This window comes from Lissotriton vulgaris, unplaced genomic scaffold, assembly GCF_964263255.1.
Source record: "Lissotriton vulgaris unplaced genomic scaffold, aLisVul1.2 SCAFFOLD_2761, whole genome shotgun sequence".
NCBI lineage: Eukaryota > Metazoa > Chordata > Amphibia > Caudata > Salamandridae > Lissotriton > Lissotriton vulgaris.
Window position 1 is genome coordinate 30,356 of NW_028250062.1, and position 16,208 is coordinate 46,563.

General features: G+C 50.0%; 1 protein-coding gene across 1 annotated transcript in view; it reads left to right on the forward strand.

Moving 5' to 3' along the window:
• Positions 1-15,712, forward strand: part of LOC147663383 (sterile alpha motif domain-containing protein 9-like) — a 42,029-nt gene extending 26,317 nt beyond the window's left edge. The window contains exon 2 of the transcript XR_015305344.1: positions 15,283-15,712. The gene's annotated coding sequence lies outside the window, so the exon portion shown is untranslated. The remainder of the gene's footprint in view (positions 1-15,282) is intronic.
• The last annotated feature ends 496 nt before the right edge of the window (positions 15,713-16,208 follow it).

Genomic DNA, 16,208 nt, shown 5'->3' on the forward strand with positions numbered 1-16,208 from the left:
GCGTAACCAGGAGTTTCCACCGTTCCTATCCCCTGCCCCTTTCCTCGCCTGGGCTGCTGGTGAATGCAGAGTCATACAGCAGCTTTTCGAAGCAGGACAATCCAAATCCTTTGAGCAATATAGGACGGACTTCCATCTACCTAGAACAACACGCCTAAAATATTTTCACATTCATCACTGGCTTCACACCCCTGCTTACACGGAAGGCGCAACACGGCAACTTACCCTGTTTGAAACTTTAGTCCGATTGTTTGATGGCTCCCGAGGGCTGATTTCAAGACCTATAAAGTTCTCCAACACGCACATATAGGGCCTCCCCATACTTACCAATGCAGTTTGGCAGACAGACCTCGAGAAAGACATTCCCCCTGACCAATGGTAACAGCTATTGCGAGATATTCCACGCATTTTTAAGAGCATTATGCAGCAGGAATCGGCATACAATATTATGACACGCTTGTATTATACCCCTCTTTGACTCCAAAAGATGTTCCCGGGCTTCGCACCCCTATGCTGGCGCTGTCAGGCTTCCCAGGGCTCCTTTTTGCATATATGGTGGTTTTACCCATCTTATCACCATCTTCTGGAAAGAGATCCTGAGCCACATTAAGGAGGGGTCGGGCTTCCCTCTGCTGAATTACCCGGGGATAACGATCATAGGGCTCCGCCCGAGGGCACTTAAAGCTATGACACCTCAGGACTGGCGCCTGATCTTCCACATGCTCACAGCAGCGAAACAAGTTATTGCGCTCCATTGGAAGAAGGCCTACACCCCGCCCTCCACGGTAGGGCTTACTCGTCTGTGGCATGTCATGGCAATGGAGCTTCTTTCCCGCAAACTAGCCCACACTGATGCTAAATTTGAGCGTACATGGTAGCCCTTGGTCTCACACCTCTCTAAACTGGTGCAGGCCCGATCAGTTCCACCCCACTTGAGGGCTTCGGTTCCCGGAGGGCTGCGAGAAGGACAATATGGAGAACTTCTTAACCCGGTGGCTGGAGAGCTGGCTCCCGCCATATTCCCTCTCACGCTGTTTTGTGATTGAAAGGGCGCATAGAGCACTTATGCAAAAGCCGCCAGTCGGATCTCGCCCCAGGCCAGTGATAGCCAGGCTACTAAATTATCACAATCGGGACGCTATCCTGCGGCAGGCGCGGGCGAAGGAGTCTCTCATGTGCGAGAACCAGAAAATCCTGATTTTTCCTGACTACACCAGGCTAGTGCAGCAACAGAGACAGTCCTTTACAGCGGTCAAGGCACGCCTGCGTGATCTCAAGCTCCCATATGCCTTGCTGTATCCGGCCCGCCTGCGGGTGGTCTACCAGTCCCGCACACTGTTCTTCGACACCCCAGAGAAGGTGTTCCACTGGACGGACGAGACAGTAAAAGTAAGGGCGCATACTCCGCCGGGCCGAGACTCAGATTCCTCGTCCAGTGGTGTACCAACGCAGAACCCCCGACGGTCTCGGAGCAAGAGCAACTGGAGATCCAGATCTAGGAGACGATCTGCCTCCGGGGGGGCGGTGAATGGGAAGGCGGCTGCCCCCGATCCCCCAACAGCAGTTCCTTGAACGGTGGACCTATATGTGATGGAACGTGTGCGCAATTATACATCAGTGTGGACCACTTGGAAGGGGGTCTGTATGCTGTGTGCTCCTGAGGCTACAAGGAGCGACCATCTGTGACACTTGAACTAGAGTGATAATGTTGATGTGGGGCACATGTGCGGGGGGGTTGTATTAACCCCTTTGTTGCTTCGAACGTTCTGCGCCAGTGCTGAACGTTCGAAGAAACGGGTACGGTCGCGTCGGCCAACGGACGTGCGCAGCACTGGCAAGGTAGTGCTCGCGACGACCGTTTGCCGACGGCAGCACTAAAGGGGTTAAGAGCTGGCGCATTCCCCAAGTTCAAAACAGTTAATTTCTTTGGGGGGGGGGTAGTTGGGTACGGTTGAGGGGATGGGTAGTGTTCTGGGGATCCATTGGGGTGGAGGGTCGTCGACCTCGAGTTGGGGGTGGAGACTGCTACACCGCGACAGGTACTTCATTGTTTTTTGAGGTATGGGGGGGAGGGGGTAAGGGTCATGGTCTCACACCTCTCTAAACTGGTGCAGGCCCGATCAGTTCCACCCCACTTGAGGGCTTCGGTTCCCGGAGGGCTGCGAGAAGGACAATATGGAGAACTTCTTAACCCGGTGGCTGGAGAGCTGGCTCCCGCCATATTCCCTCTCACGCTGTTTTGTGATTGAAAGGGCGCATAGAGCACTTATGCAAAAGCCGCCAGTCGGATCTCGCCCCAGGCCAGTGATAGCCAGGCTACTAAATTATCACAATCGGGACGCTATCCTGCGGCAGGCGCGGGCGAAGGAGTCTCTCATGTGCGAGAACCAGAAAATCCTGATTTTTCCTGACTACACCAGGCTAGTGCAGCAACAGAGACAGTCCTTTACAGCGGTCAAGGCACGCCTGCGTGATCTCAAGCTCCCATATGCCTTGCTGTATCCGGCCCGCCTGCGGGTGGTCTACCAGTCCCGCACACTGTTCTTCGACACCCCAGAGAAGGTGTTCCACTGGACGGACGAGACAGTAAAAGTAAGGGCGCATACTCCGCCGGGCCGAGACTCAGATTCCTCGTCCAGTGGTGTACCAACGCAGAACCCCCGACGGTCTCGGAGCAAGAGCAACTGGAGATCCAGATCTTGGAGACGATCTGCCTCCGGGGGGGCGGTGAATGGGAAGGCGGCTGCCCCCGATCCCCCAACAGCAGTTCCTTGAACGGTGGACCTATATGTGATGGAACGTGTGCGCAATTATACATCAGTGTGGACCACTTGGAAGGGGGTCTGTATGCTGTGTGCTCCTGAGGCTACAAGGAGCGACCATCTGCGACACTTGAACTAGAGTGATAATGTTGATGTGGGGCACATGTGCGGGGGGGTTGTATTAACCCCTTTGTTGCTTCGAACGTTCTGCGCCAGTGCTGAACGTTCGAAGAAACGGGTACGGTCGCGTCGGCCAACGGACGTGCGCAGCACTGGCAAGGTAGTGCTCGCGACGACCGTTTGCCGACGGCAGCACTAAAGGGGTTAAGAGCTGGCGCATTCCCCAAGTTCAAAACAGTTAATTTCTTTGGGGGGGGGGTAGTTGGGTACGGTTGAGGGGATGGGTAGTGTTCTGGGGATCCATTGGGGTGGAGGGTCGTCGACCTCGAGTTGGGGGTGGAGACTGCTACACCGCGACAGGTACTTCATTGTTTTTTGAGGTATGGGGGGGAGGGGGTAAGGGTCATGGGGGAATGTTTGATGTTGAAGTGGGGGGGGATGCACGGTCCTAGGGATGTCACAGTGGTGGTTGAGTGTGTGTATACATGGCGCGCACGGTGGATTGTTGATACGAGAGGTTGTTGATGTCGAGCCCGGATAATGGGGCCGCTGGGCCCAGTGGCACACTTCGTGTCCTCAGTTGGAATGTGAGGGGAGTATTGGACAAGATTACGCGGGGGCGGTCTTGAAGGAGGCCAAGCGAGCGGGGCGGATGTGGTAATGCTACAGGAGACTCATATTTTAGGTAACAAAATCCTTAGCCTCCAACGCTATGGTTATACCTAGGTCTTTCATGCTGGCTTTGCTAGGGGCTCCAGAGGAGTGGCCATTCTTATACATTGTAGGGTTCCATACGTTCATACCGCTCAATGGGTGGATGTGCAGGGTCGATACATATTTGTCCAGGGTACCCTTGGGGAGGAGACGGTTGTGTTTGGTTGTGTCTACGCCCCGCCCCCGTTACAGTGGTCCCTGGTGGAAAAGATAATAGCAGTGTGGGCAGATATCCCAGATGTCCTAGCAGTGGTGGGTGGTGACTGGAATGATGTAGTGGACAGTGCTCGAGATAGGTACAGGCCTGGGGGGGACGGTGGCAGCCGGTGGTACCAAGCTGGGTGATATGATCAGGAACTTGGGCTGGGTGGACACTTGGAGACACATCCATGGTTCAAGGCGTGGATATACCTTCCTTTCTGCAGTCCATAAATCCTTCTCTAGACTGGACTATATATTTGTCCCTACGGCGACTCAGGGCAGGGTAGAGTCCGAGGATATACTGCCGCGTGGGCTGTCGGATCATTCCCCAATGACCGTTACTATTCGCCTGGACCAGCGGCGACAGCCTTTTCGGTGGCGTCTCTCCGTATGGCACCTGCAACTGGTAGACTATCAAATACACATGAGGGAGGCCATTGCTCATTATATGGCGGAGAATGTGGGGACGGTGGCGGACCAGACGACTTTATGGGAGGCCATGAAGCCCACATTGCGGGGCATAGACATCGCTTGGTGTGCGACGGCTAAGAGGAAGCGTAGGGAAGACCTAGATCGGGCCGAGGCTGAGATTAGGGACTTGGAGAGGCGCAGCGGTCTGGAGGGTGGAGGCCAGACTGTGGGGCAGTTGTTGTTTGCTCAGCAGTCTTACGTCTCGTTATTATTATTAGATGAGGCACGACAAATGTGGATGGCGACCCGCAGTCGTATATACCAATGGGGGATAAATCAGGGATGATGCTCCATAGACTGTGTCAGGGCCTGACTCAGGCTCGGACCCTCCCGAGGGTTGTAGATAGATCTGGATTCCTGATCACCAAACCTAGAGCGCTGGCGGAGAGCTTTGCAACATACTATGCTGATCTATATGCCCCAAGTGAGTGCATCTCCGCGGATTTGGTTGACAAATTTATAGCCGATCTGCCGCCGCGAGCAGTCTTGGATGAGGCTCGGGACCGCCTCGATCTTCCGCTGACGGAGGATGAATTGGGAGCTGCTTTGAAGGAGTTAAACACTTGTAAGGCCCCAGCGGCTTTCCCAGCGAATTTTTTAAGAAATTCCACCTACAACTTGGGGCCCGCTATAGAGCGGTGGTGGAGGAGGCTAGGGAGCGCGGTAGCCTACCCCCAGATTGGAGGCATGCTGAGGTTGTGGTATTTCACAAACCTGGTGCCTCCGGAGCAACATGCTTCGTATCGTCCGATCTCTCTATTGAACGTGGAGGCCAAGGTTTTGGCCAAGGCGTTGGCCAATCGGTTGCTGCCGTATATTACTGATCTCGTACACCCAGACCAGGCTGGATTCATGCCCCGTCGGGCGACGCGGCATAACATTAGGCGTGCGCATGTTGCGGTGGCGGCGATGCGCTCCACTGGGAGCGGGCGGCTCTTTTCCTGGCCGACATGGACAGGGCGTTTTAATTCGCTTAGCTGGACATATCTATTCTCGCTCCTGCCCCGACTGAATCTGGGACCCGTGTTCGTGTCCTATGTGCGGCTGCTATACACAGATCTGACGGCCTCAGTTCGCGTTGCGGGGGTGTCGTCCCCGAGTTTTGCTATAGGGAGGGGGACCAGGCCCCCTCTCACCCTACTTATTCACCTTGGCCATGGAGCCGTTAGCTGCGTGGGTCCGAATCGATGCGCAGATGCGGGGGTTTGAGTGGGAGCGCGGTCTGTCAGATAGAATCGCACTCTATGCGGATGATGTCCTGTTTTTCTTAACGGACCTTAATAGGTTGGGACCCCGCCTTATGCGTATCCTACAAATTTTCGGTGAAACGTCGGGCCTGTATGTTACCCCGCGCAAGTCTACCCTTTGGGTGCTGGGGGATGGCCTGGCAGTTGGAGACTGGGCGTCCGCCATTCAGATCGCAGTAGGTGGCATTAAATACCTTGGGGTGTTCCTGTCTGAGATCCCTGCGGTATGCTGGGAGTGCAATGTGGCACCAGTTTGGGAGCGCACCCGGGCTGATATCAAAGTATGGTCCCGCATGCCACTGACGATCTATGGTAGGTCGGCCATTTTAAAAATGGTGGCCCTGCCTAGACTGCTTTATCAGTTGCAAAATCATCCCTATCCTATCTCACCCTCGTGGTTTAAGCAAGTAGGCTCGACTCTGGGACAATTCCTATGGGCGAACGGCGCGATCCGGGTAGCACTTCGCACATGCTTCCGATCGACATATAGTGAGGGTTTGGCGACCTCTGATGTTCGCTCAAATTATCAGGCCTCGCATCTCCTCGTACTGAATGAATGGTGGTATGGAGACAGGGGGACCCGGCCTATGCGCTGGACCGGTCCCTTATGGAGCCCCACACGCTTCATACGTTGCTATTAAGTATGGGCGGAAAATCCGTTCCGCTCGCGGATTTTGCGGATTTTCGGTAAATTCGCAATCCGCGAGATTCGTGAATTTCCCGCAAAATCCGCAAATCCGCGAGCAGCGGATTTTATGGCTTGCTCGCACTGTTCGCGTGAGTTCGCGGCTTCCCAGTTCAACTTCGCGCCCCGCGAATAAGCGCTAAATTGCAGAAATACGATCTTAGCAAAACTGAAACTACTTACCAGGTTCAAAAGTTCAAGCTCATCATTAGTAGCCATTTCCTGTAGTGCTTCCTGAGGGGCCCCTCCAGAGTTCAGTTGCCTACTTGCAACTATTATGTGACCCTGCTCTGACCCTCAGAATAGTTACACATATGCCACAAAGGTCCTGAATTACAGCTAAGGGAGACAAGCAGGAGCCAGGCTGGAAGTTCAAATCCAGTGACACATTAATCAGCCCCTAATTCATTATTGTCAGTTGGGGCAGAGCAGGTGTTGTAACTAATTTTGCAACAATGAAAGCACTTAGCAAGTGCAAAAGATCACTAATCAGGAAGCACTAAGGAAGCAGGTGCCAGCAAAAAAAATATTCTGTGACACATTAATCAGCCCCAAATTAATTCAGGTCACTTGAGGCAGGGAAGGTGTGCTTTGCTTTGCCACAATAATGTACACTGGACAACCAGAGGGTGCTGTGATGAAACAGAGGGTGGCATGGGTGGGCCAGAGGGTGGCATGAGTAGTCAGAGAGTGGCAGTGGTGACAGAGAGTGGCAGTGATGAAGAAGAGTGTCCCAAACAGGCTGGACACGTAGAAACAACAAGTTCGCAAAACTTGCGACCCGACAGGTAAGTTCGCGTTTGCGAAATTGTACAAAACCCTCGCGAACTGGCAGAAACCCACGCGAACACAAAAAAAAAAGCAAATTTGCGAGAATTCGCGGATTTTGCGGATTGCGAGTTCGCAAATTCGCAAAATTCGCCCATGCTTAGTTGCTATATGCAACACAGAGGCGTAAAGCACTGCCGTCATGGACAACGGTAGTATTTGATGTTTTGCGGCAAGTCCTGTGGCGAATGGGGTGGTGGCAGACCTTGACTGAAGAAACTCCTCTCTGGCGAAATGGGCGCCTCCCCGACCTGGCAGCCCTCCAGGGCTTTGCGGGGTGGGATGATATCGGAATCTCTAGACTGGGAGATGTCATGGCAGGGACGTCGCTCAAGTCATTCCAGGACTTGAGTGTAGAATACCATATGCCCCGCACTCAGTTCTTCCGCTATTTACAATTCCGACATGCCATTACCCCATATATAGAGGGATTGACATCTCTCCCCAAATTTAGTCCGCTGGAGGCTCGGGTGTTTATGGGGGACATTGAGACCAAAAAAATATCACGAATATATCAATCCCTGACTATACATCGCTCTTCCGATTTGCAGAAACTAAAGGTGACCTGGGAGGCTGATGTGGGAGAGCTAGAAGAGGAGGACTGGAATGAGGCACTGGCAGGCCCCAGAGGAGCGGCCATCTCTGTCCGCCTGAGGTTGATCCAATTTAAATACTTGTACAGGGTATACTTCACTCGGCGGAGGGTGTGGCAGGTGAGCCTCATTGCATCCCCGATCTGTACCAGGTCTGGCTGTGAGGAGGGTACTTTCTTTCACACAGTGTGGTGTTGTGGCCACTTAGACAGGTTCTGGAATGGCCTGGATGAGGTCCTTGGATGGGTGCTCCACCGCACGCCGCGCCTGGGATTACTGCATGTGTTGGATGGAGTGGGGGGTAACCTCTATAAGAGGCATTTGTTGTTACTGGGTCTCACAGTTGCAAAAAGAGATGTAGCGAAGGCATGAAGGACCCGAGGGCTCCGACGTTGGTGGCGTGGAAGAGGGGGCTTGATTTTTGTATGGCAATGGAGAAGCCTATATTTCTTGCCCGGGGTTGCCCTCGGAAACATAATAAAATCTGGAAACGTTGGGCTGATTTCAGGGGTATCTGGCTTGAGCCTCCGCTGGAACAGGACCCAGTACTGGATGTTTGAGCGTGCTGTGCCAATGACTATGTGTATACAAATTGTTGACATCGTATGGAACCGTGCCGGGGGGGAGGGATCCGAGAGGGTTGGGGGTGGGTGGGGTGTTGGGGGGGGGGGGGGCGGAAGGAGGGTGGTTAACTGCATACAGTTTATACTTATTTTTGGATGTCGAAACACTATGGATTGCAATGCGTTATGTATATTCAATTGGTTGGCAGTTGCCTCTGGGGAACAGAACTCTGCGATTTCAATGTGATCTGTCAATAAAATTTGTTTTAAAAAAAAAAAGAATGAATAATAATGAGTTTAAGGGGGTGTAAGAAAGTATTAGCGAGAATGAAGGAGTGAGAGAATGAGCGCGAGTGTGATTGAGAATGTGATATTATGCGTGCAATCTTTTGATTGGCCCTGGCATACTGAAGGTAATTATTGTCTTATAGACACTCCCAGGGCGAAATATTGGTACTGGCATATGAGCAGCAATTCGTAGCAGAACAAATGGGAAACATCCTTCACAACGCGGGCATTGCATCGCAATGCCTTTACATCGGGGGAATTACAATGCAAGTCGTTACAACGACTTGCGCTGGATGGCGCTCTAACCTAACGAATAGTATGATTTACTATTCCAACATCTTCCCTACTCTATGTAGACTGGAGTTGGAATAGTAAATCATACTATTCCTAAGTCCAGCGCCCTCCAGCGCAAGTCGTTGTAACAACTTGTGTTGTAACAAACCCAATGTAAAGTCCTGCGTTGTAAATGTATGCGTAGTAACGTCATACATTCATGACAAACAGCTGTGACAAAATACTGGCCCATTGGGGGTAATTCATGGCATAAAGGGCTCCAATGGTAATATACTGCTAATGGCATATGAGAGGTAATTCGTGGCATGTAGGGTACCCTTAAAAAAGAAACAGCACACTTGAGGAAATTCGTGGCTTTTGGGCACTAGTGACAAAGTTCTGGTGTTAGCACAATGGAATTTGGGAGGGTGGCAACCATGAAAAAATGCTGGCCCTGACATGCTGAGGTAACTTCTTTACATAAGGTTCACCTATGCTTTAAGGAGAGTATTAATTGCAAAATTTTGAAACAAATGGGGTAAAAAATGTCAGGTTCCATTGGCTTTTTATTTTACTATGCGGATTTATATAGCGCAGACTCGACCCATAGGTATTGGAGTGCTTTAATTGAGCATCAGTTACATTAAACTAGGTCACATTCATATTTTTGTTTTGGGCACAAACAGATTAAAAAATTTGCCCAGAATCACAGGGTGTTGAGCAGATGCTGAGTCTCGAACCTGGTTTCCCAGTTCCAAAGTCAGCAGCTCTCGCCGTAACACCACATCCTCTCCTCATGGATAAGCACACCATAAAAGGATTTGAATATTTTATGAGTGGCATTTCAGCGCCTATATCATTTTAGCAAATGTATGTAAAAATTGTGCACTATTCCACCCCATTATTTTCAACTTTTTCTCTCACAGGGGAAGAAACCTTCTAGAAAAGGTCTGGCTTACTTGTCCAAGGTAAAGTGTCATATGATGTCACTTCCTGTGGGCCTGTTTAAGGTCAAAAGCACTGTGATATCAATCCCGCTACTCCTAGGTGTTTGGTAAATTGACACACATGCTTTTCTTGCTGCATAATTTAGTCAATCCTGCAACATGATTTGAACCCTCCCTATAACCCATATTTACAGTGGTCATGATCATGTGTCATACATCTCACTTGTCTGACAAATACAAACACAAACATATTGCTGCTAGAGCTTACATGAACTCTCCTTGTGAAACCGGAATGTTAAAAAAATTTGATTTGCCAGAAATATATGATCAGCAGCTGGATGTGACCTCATGGAGGATGGTGCGATTTAGTTAGAACTTCTGCCTCACCATTTCGAAGCATCCTGCCTTGACCAGCACTGTTGGCCCACCCCTGCAAGGTGCCACGCATCTCGAGTCAGAATAACACATTTGTTCTTTTTTGTCATATCACCGCAAGGCCTCGAGATTGTAAGGAAAACAGGATTTATTGTAGGCTGAATGCCGACAGTCTCCCAGCGCCTTGCAGTGATACTCTACTGACTGCTTTAGTAAGTGCTTAATTTGAGCTGGTCGTTTCCGGTTCTCAGCACCAACACTTAATTGTCAACAGCGGCATTAAGTTAGTTTGTCACATGGTGATGCTGTTTGTCTAATTTAGAAATGAGCTCAACAACAGTTATTTACTAATTTAATATAGATTAAAAATGACTAATAACTACAGCACAGGTCACTGTCATAGCTGTGGAAGCCTGCAAAAGCATGATTTGTCACATTTGTAGGGAGTGCAATGGTTAGTAGTTGTGTTAATGCTGTCATTGGCTCGCTGGCAGCAGCAATAGGTGGTTCAAGTTGCAATGGCCTCCTGACGAGGGCCCTTGAACTTATGTTTTTACAAATTAAGCACTGCTTTCAGTGTTATTTGGCAGCTCATTGTTGCAGCGGTTGATACAGTTGCTATGGACACCATGATAGAAAGAGGTGTCATACCGGCCCAGCAGCTCCTCACTGCTCCGCAGTAGCAGTGTCTCAATATTGCCCTCCCTGGACAACTAAGCTGACTATCTCAGAGTCTCTACCTGTCATTGATCAAATGACTGGCTTTTTAATATTACATAGGCTCACTGCACAGTAGCAGAACTCTCCCATTGGCACGACACCTGTACTAGATTCCTCGGATTGGAGAAGTGTTGACTGGCCCTGGGACAGTCAAAGTCTGGGGACACCTGGAATCAGACCAGGCCAAGCGAATAAGATGTTGACAACTATGCAGACAAAAAAGCTTTTCCAGTCGTCTCGTCAGTGGCTGAAGTAAAGAGTCCACTCTCACCTTTATTGATAGTCAGATGTGGGCAGCTCATCAGTGCTGAGCTCTGCTTCCCTTGCAGAATTCTTCTCAAAGGTAAATTTTGTTACCATACATTACACTTGTGTACATGCATATTTTAGTGAATTTACCAGTACGGCATTCATTTTTCAGTTAACTGCCTTGCTGCTAGACACCCCTGCACCATTGGGAACAAGCTTGTTCAGGAGGGATTGAGCTGTTAACTATTAGAATGAAGTGAAAAAGAAAAGTACATTGAACCATATTCAGATTGTGTCCAGCCCTTGTTTGGTGGACCTATTGCACATGTTAACTCGCCCACCTTTCTCGAAGGTCACCCTCTTTTTACCTATATGTATTTGCCTATCTGACAAACAAAATACCTCCTTGGGCTTTAATAGGGTGTTGGTCCTGGCCCTTTCTACAGGATTATCCCCATACATTTTGACTTCCTCCTATTTTTCTGACCCTCCTTTGTTGATTTTAGGACTCTGGGCACTTTATCACTGCTAACCAGTGCTAAAGTGCATGTGTTCTCCCCCTAGACATTGTATGCTTGGATTACACCTGTTTGGCATACTTGATGTACTTATAAGTCCCTTGTAAAGTGGTATACCACATACCCAGGGCCTGTAAATTTAATGCTGCTAGTGGGCTTGCAGCACTGATTGTGTCACCCACATAAGTAGCTTTTCAAATCTGGCCTGCCACTCCAGAGCCTGTGTGTGCAGTTTACTGCCACTTTGACTTGACAATTAAAACTACTTCCCAAGCCTTAAACTCCCCTTGCATTACACTTAGATCACCCCTAAGGTAGGCCCTAGGTAGCCCAAAGTGTAGGGTGCTGTGCAAGTAAAAGGTAGGATGTGTACAGTATGGCATGTACCTTTATGTTTGGCATGTCCTGGTAGTGGCAAACAGCCTATTTTGTTTTTCACTGCTGTGAGGCCTACTCCTCTCATAGGTTAGCATTGGGAATTATATACTTTTAAGTGGTAAATCTTGATCAGAAAGGAGTGGTGTTGACATGTTTGGAATGTTTAGAATGGCACTGATAAATCCTACTTAATGGTGTAGTTGGATTTTACATTACTATTTTAGAAATGACACTTTTAGAAGTGGACATTTCACTGTGCTTATAACTCTTTGTGCTTTGCAGCCTGTCTCCAATACACGTCTGGGCTGGGTGACAACTAACCTTTGTGCATACTCTGTAGACAGCCACAACACAGGAAGGGCTGGGTGTTACAGGGGATACATCTGCATTCATCTGCATACTGATAGTCTTCCTGGGCTGGAATCCCTCCAGTACGACCCCCCCCCCTCCATCAAGGAGGACCACGAAGTCCACATCCCTGGGGAGAGGTGCGATCCCCAGGCACCATCTACCTGCCTGCAGATATTGCTTCTGGCCGGTTGGGAACCCCCTGTGAAGCCCCTCCTGTGGGAAGCCACCGTGCCGAAGAGATGGCATGCCCCGAAGACTAGGACAGCCAGCCTCTCACTCATTTCAGCGCCGCCTGACTAGGAAGAGATACAGGCTGTTTCCGCTGCACCGCCCACTTGCGGGCAGCCGATCTGTGCAGGAGTGCGGCGGGGGACTGAGGGAGGTCTCTCCCCTGCACTGCATCCCGGGGTCTTCCTCTGCTTTGGGCTGACTGGTCGTGTGGAAAAATGTGCCTTTTAATGAGCACACCGGTGCAGGGGTCACTCTTATCTTGTCCACGGGTCCATAGACCAACAAAATAGAGATTGGCACTGAAGCTGGAATTCAAATAACAAGTTTCTTAATCACTCATGAGTGGGACCACGTCCACACAGCACCATCAAGTGCTTCCTGAGGTAGTACATTGAAGTCACAGAACACAGGCCTTATATACAGCTTTTTCTGCACTGGTAAGAATTTGGATACAAATAGAACGTACAGGCCTACACAGGAATAGTTACCAACAAACATGGGCAGATGGGAGATCACTTAGGGCCAGATGTAGGAAGAGAAATTGCAATTGCAAACGCTGAAATTCAATGTTTGTAATCGCAAAAGACCCATGTGAAATGTAGAGAGGGAAAAAGGCAAGCGCATAATAAGGAATCGCTAAAAAAAGCGAAACCAATTAGCGATTCCTTATTTTGCGAATTTGAGCCATCGACTCAAAATTAGGGCCTCGCAAACTACGAAATTGCAAAAAAATCACAGACCTGTGTAAGAAAAATCGCAAATAGTGATTTCCCGTAAAATTGCTATTTGTGAATCGCAAATTACCACCAACTCAAAGCAGGTGGTAACCAGATACACTGCATATAAACAGCCCCAGAATGGATCAGTCTCAATTCAATGGCGGCCCTCTATGTCATTGCAAGGTGGAGGAGGATACAAGCTGCAGCACATAGGATGAGGAGGCGACAGGAACGCATATACAGAGTGCCCATCACCCTTTTTCAACTCACAGAAAAAGAAATACATGAGAGGTACAGGCTTCAACCCACTACCATCCTAGACCTCATACATGACCTGCACCCCCTTCCTGGAGCAGCAGACACTCAGGGCGCACACAATTCCACAGCATGTGCAGGTCCTCTGTTTCCTCCACCTACTTGCATCAGGTAGTTATCAGGGGGTGATAGCTGTGGTTGGAGATGTCTCACAAAGTTGCCTGTCACGCTTTTTCAACAACTTCCTGAATGCCATGCTTCAAAGAATGCATCATTACATCCGGTTTCCCACAACGCAAATGGAACTGCATAAGACCAAGATGGATTTTCATCAGATGGCCAAGTTCCCACATGTCATAGGGTGCATTGATGGGACACATATCGCAATCTTCCCCCCCTCTGCTACTGAGTATATATATATCGGAACAGGAAATCATATCATTTGATCAACGTTCAGGTGATTTGTGATGTGTCTCACATCATAACTGATATAGTGGCGAAATTCCCAGGGAGCACGCATGACTCCTAGATCTTCAGTCACAGTGGAATCTATACATGTCTGGCTGGGGGTGAATTGGGAGAAGGATACCTGCTAGGTAAATGCATGTGACACGCCCTGATGTATACCTTGGTTGTATGTGTTGTTGCCTGCGATTGATGTTCTATCCTTTTCCACTTCAGTGACAGTGCCTTTGCGATGCGTGCATTCATACTCACCCCATTCCTCAACCCCTCAACCCCAAGTGAGAAGAGATACAATGCTGCCCATAAGTCCACGCGGAATGTAGTGGAGCAGACATTTGGACTCCTGAAGAGCATGTTCCGCTTCCTCCACAAGAGTGGAGGTGCAAGGCAGTACCGCCCGAGATATGCTGCAAAATCATTGCGACCTGTGCCATGCTACACAACCTGGCCACAAAGAAGGGAACCCCAGTTGAAATCACTGATTCTGACTCAGAGGATATGGGATGTCCACGGCCACTGCACCGCGCAGCAGGTGTTTTAAGAGCGGCAGATGGGAGACACAGATGGGCTGAGATCACACACAACTATTTCTAGTAACTAAGTAATGAGACAAAGCGATTAATTACAATTGTGTAATAGGAATGCACACCACCTCACCATATTGGCCTCTAAGTGTCTTCAGTAGCCCAGCATGGCATTAATACACTGCATATTCATTGTCATCCCCTATCAGTGGGTTACATGGGTTCCCTCACACATCTGCGAATGTCAGCAGCAGCATGTACTCATTTCCTGGGGCCAAGCACTGCAGTACCCCGTTCAAGTTTGCACACTGCCCTCCCTAGAGGACTGTCCTGCTGCTGGCCTTTGCCTTGCACTACGCCTCCTGGGCTCAACAACGGGTGGTGTAATGCGGCTGCTGCTGGTGACCTCCTCACTGTCAACACCATCCGCAGACCCTGTGGCAGCGATGGTGGCTGTCTGGAGCAATTCTACCACAGTGGTGACATACACCAACCCCCTAGTGACATCCTGGCTGCAGTGGGCCATTTCCAACTGTATGGCCACTGTGCGTCTGCGGAGGACAGAGGTGGCATTACATAGGCAGTTCACCGCCTTTGTGTACCCCTCCATGTGCTGTTTTTCCCTGTGCCTTGCCCCACGTTCACTGTCCATATTGCTGCACAACAGCCTTACTGCCTCAGCCATGTCCTGCATGCCCTCTGCAACAGTATTGTTCAGACCATTGATGCTCTCCATAATGTCCTTAAGGTTCTTGTTCATGGACACCATCTGACGTTGTATTGATCACATTGTCTTCCCTTGCAGCCGCTGCAACTTCACCATGGTGCCCTCAAGACCTGCGAAGACACTGGATCCATCACCCTGTGCATCTGAACTGTGTGCCCTTGGTCTGAGTCGGGGACCACTGGTGTGGCTATGCTGCATGGGTGACTGTGTCTCAGGAGACTGTGCTGCCTCTTCATGCATGGTCTGTGGGGCTCCCGTGCTCTCCTCCTCTGACACCTCCATCTCCTGCAGGCTACCCACTGTGTACCTCCTGAGTCTGGGTGGTGGTGGTGGTGTGACATCTGCAGGTGACAGGGTCTCTTCCCCTGGATATGGTGTTCCCTAGGTGCCTCTTTTGTCTCCCTCTCAGCAGTCTGGGGTGCAGGTTCACCTGTGGATACAGAATGTCCATTTACTGACTTGCATTGCAGCATTTGTGTTACATTAAATTACATGAGTTGCTATTCACACTAACAGTCCCCTGCATGCTTATTGACTGATGTGGGGCCCCTGCACTTGTGTTCAGTTCACTCACTGGTATGCTGTATGGGTTTGGGGACTACATATCCCATGATTCATTGCTGGTTGATTGCAAAATGTGGACTGGAGTTGAATTTGTACTTGCTCCTGGAGGTTTGGGGGGTCACACTATGCTGTGCATGCATCTTACCTTTTCTGCTGTTGCCTCTGGCTGAGCTGTCCATGTCTCCTATGCCACTGATGGTCTCAGGCTGGAGGGTTGACTCCACCAATTTATCCAGGGGTGTGGTTGCAGGCACAGTGGATGGTCCGCCACCTGTCTTCTTTGCCTGTTTTAGCCTGTCAGCCACCCTCTCCTTCGCACGGGAGCAGAGGTCATACCAGAGCTTCGTCAACTTGTCAGTAGAGCGCTGAGTGACACCAATGGCATTAATTTTGCCTTGTATTTCTAGCCAGATCTTTCTTTTCTGGGATTCTGGAACATG